This window comes from Trichosurus vulpecula, chromosome 1, assembly GCF_011100635.1.
Source record: "Trichosurus vulpecula isolate mTriVul1 chromosome 1, mTriVul1.pri, whole genome shotgun sequence".
Classification (NCBI taxonomy): Eukaryota; Metazoa; Chordata; class Mammalia; order Diprotodontia; family Phalangeridae; genus Trichosurus; species Trichosurus vulpecula.
This window is the reverse complement of record NC_050573.1, coordinates 54,765,449-54,768,775: the sequence shown is the minus strand read 5'-3', so window position 1 is coordinate 54,768,775 and position 3,327 is coordinate 54,765,449.

Below are 3,327 nucleotides of genomic sequence, written 5' to 3'. Positions count from 1 at the left end.
TTATATCCTAACATTGTCAATCAGTGTGTTGGTTATTTCTCTTCATGAAGATTAGATCACTAATCTATTTCCTTTTTTTACGATGTTACTAAACTAGTAGGTGAAGGTAATGCTATGGATATAATTAACTTATATTTTATCAAAGATACTATTTTCAAAGAGAAGATGTAGACTACATGAAAATACAATTAGGTAGATTCAGAACTGGTTGAATGGCTAACCTCAAGGTTGTCTTTTTAATGATTCAATTTCAAGGATTTGGGAGGACACAAGTGGAGTGTTCTGGGTACCCATGCTTCATCTTATGCTGTTTAACATTTTTATCCATTAAATTAAGTAATATATGTAAAGTGCTTTGCAAATTTTAAAGTACTCAGGAGATGGGATTGAACTGTCCTCCATAGAATCCTTGGAAGTGTCCAGGGGAAAGCTAGGTGCATGCTCCCTGAGATGGTCTTTAGATGCCGGTTCAACTATGTCTACAGATATAGAGCTGTTACTGCTATTGCTATTATTATTGTAGAATGGGGGTGGCACTTGACCCTTCTCTTCTCCCTTCTCTTCCTCTCTTGAACTCATACAGACATGTGAGACTTTCCCAGAGGAAGTGCCCACTAGTAAAACTCATTTTCTTAGCATTCTAGGGGTAACCTTGGTGGAATGAATACCCATCAATCACTGTATACCTTAACTCTTGAGCCCCCACTGGTGTATTTTCCCTTTGACCACTTAGCCGGCTGAACTCCATTAACTCAACCTGAATTATTTGCTAAACAAAGGCAAAGTTAGAATGATAAGAACATAACATTCTACTCATAAACTAGAAACACGGTCTGCCCCCGATGCATACAATTCCCATTGTCGGAGAGTAGCCATAGGCTTAACCTATTTCTATTTTTTTCCATAAGCTAAACTGTTCACATATGAAAGTAGCACATTAATTATTATGAATGACTTAGATAAAGGCATGCCTACCAAATTTTATATATAATACTAAACTGAAGAGAAATATCTATTTCCCTAACTCACATTCAAAGTTTGGGTCCTCTGAGAGGAGTAAGTATCCCAGGTTTAGGGTACTTTGTGGGTTCAGAATCCTAAAACTATAGCTCACAAACCCCCACTGGTGCATTTACTTTTAATGGTCAGCCAGTTGACACAGTTAGCTTAAAACAAAGGTATTCACTAAAATGGCACCACATGACACTGATAATAAACCATTCCCCCCATAAAACAAGGGTTCATGTTCCTACAAATACTGCCAGTAGAAAGGCACACATATGGCCAAGAAAAATCATATCTCAGCACCACAGGATTCCAATATCTTTACTTTTATGATCTCATAATACTCCCTTTATGTGCAGTATTTGCATTGGGCATATTGCTCCACTGGGCTCCCTGGGCTTGCTCCTCCCCATAGCTGGATTCTGGTGCTGATCTCTACTGTTAACTGCATCACTTGCTGGGCCAATGAGAGACAAAGAAGAGGGAGAAGAAATATTTATATAGCACCTACTATGTTCTAGGCACTGTGCTAAGCACCTTATGTTTATCGTCTTGTTTGATCCTCACAAAAATCCTGTGAGATACATGCTGTTATTATCCTCATTTTATAGTTAAGAAAACTGAATCAAACAGATGTTCAATGACCTGCTTAGGGTTGCATGGCTAGTGAGGGTCTGAGGCTGGATTTGAACCCTGGTAATCCTGACTCTAGGCCCCAGCTTCTATCCACTGCACCACTGAGCTGCCCCTAGAAAAAGAGAGAAAAATACTCTCTTCCTCCCACTTCCCCATTTGCACTCTGAAAGAAGAGGGGAAGTGAAGAATAAATTGCCTCTCAAGAGCTGGGTTCTTCCTCCACAGCTAGTTCTTTCCTTGGTTGCCAAAGAGGACCCAGAAGTTACTCTGCTGGCTCAGAACTGGCTCTTGCTTTTTAAAGGCCTCCAGGGGCACCATTGATCCTCTAAGAAAGCAATGGCTAGCCACTATATAAATTCATTAAAATTATTGATGACTTTCTTTATACCTCCTAAAGGAATAAAGTATAAACACCCACTTAGTTTCCTTTACACTACTTTTATACATATGTTCACCACCCATCTCTTTAATGGTCTGTTCTAGAATGTTATAATGAATCATTTCACTTTGGTTCTAGCTCTTTGCTACCACAAAGAGAGCTGTAATGAGATGTATTGAACCTTTGTTTTTGTGTTTGGCTTCCCTGGGCTATATACCCAGTAATAGGATCACTGGGTTGCTGTTGTTTGATCATTTCAATTGTGTCTGACTCTTTGTGACCCCATCTGGGGTTTTCTTGGCAGCAGTACTGGAATGGTTTGCCAATTCCTTCTCCAGTCCATTGTACAGATAAGGAACTGAGGCAAACAGAGATAAGTGACTTGCCCAGGGTCACACAGCTAGTAAGTCTGAGGACAGATTTGAACTCAGGAAGATGAATCTTCCTAATTCTAAGCCCAGTGCTCTATCCATTATGGTGCCACCTAGCTGTCACCTAGCTACTAGGTCAAAGAACCTAGACAGGTTAGTCACTTTTCTTCCATAATTCCAAACCTGTTTTGGACCAGAATTATTGGACCATTTCACAGTTCTACCAAATGTCCATTACTGTGTTTATCTTTATGTAACCTTCTCCAAAATTGATTATTTTTTATCTTTTATCATCTTTGCAGATTTAATTTTAGTGAAAGGAAACCTCAGAGTTGTTTTTATCATTTCTCTAATTTTAGCAATTTGGAGCATTTTGCGCAATTGTTAGTAGTTTGTAATTCTTTGGAAATTGTCCATATCCTTTAACCATTATCTATTGAAAGATGGCTCTTTGACTTCAATGTCTATAGCAGTTGTCTATGTATCTTGGTGTATATATATATATATTATATATGTGTGTGTGTGTGTGTGTGTGTGTGTGTGTGTGTGTGTGTGTGTGTGTGTGTATGATTAAAATGTTATATGACTTACTCAAGATTAAGTAACAAGGAAGATGTGGAAGGGCTTCTCTATGATCTAAGGTGATTTGGGGAAGTTTGTCCCAGATGGATACCTGTCAACAAGTTTTGATTGTAAGATTTCTCAGAGATTTTTGATGGAAGGATTATTTTTTTCCCACCTTATTCTTACTGTATTGGTTTTGTTTTCAAAAAAGCTTTTAATTTTATAGGTAATTGAAATTGTGGTGATAATAAAAATTCTTTTTGATTACCTCTATCTTTTGTTTAGTTAACTTTTTTTATCTTGCCGTAATTATGAAAGATACTCCCTTCTGTTTCCCTTCAACTTTTTTTATCATGTGATTTTTAAATGTTA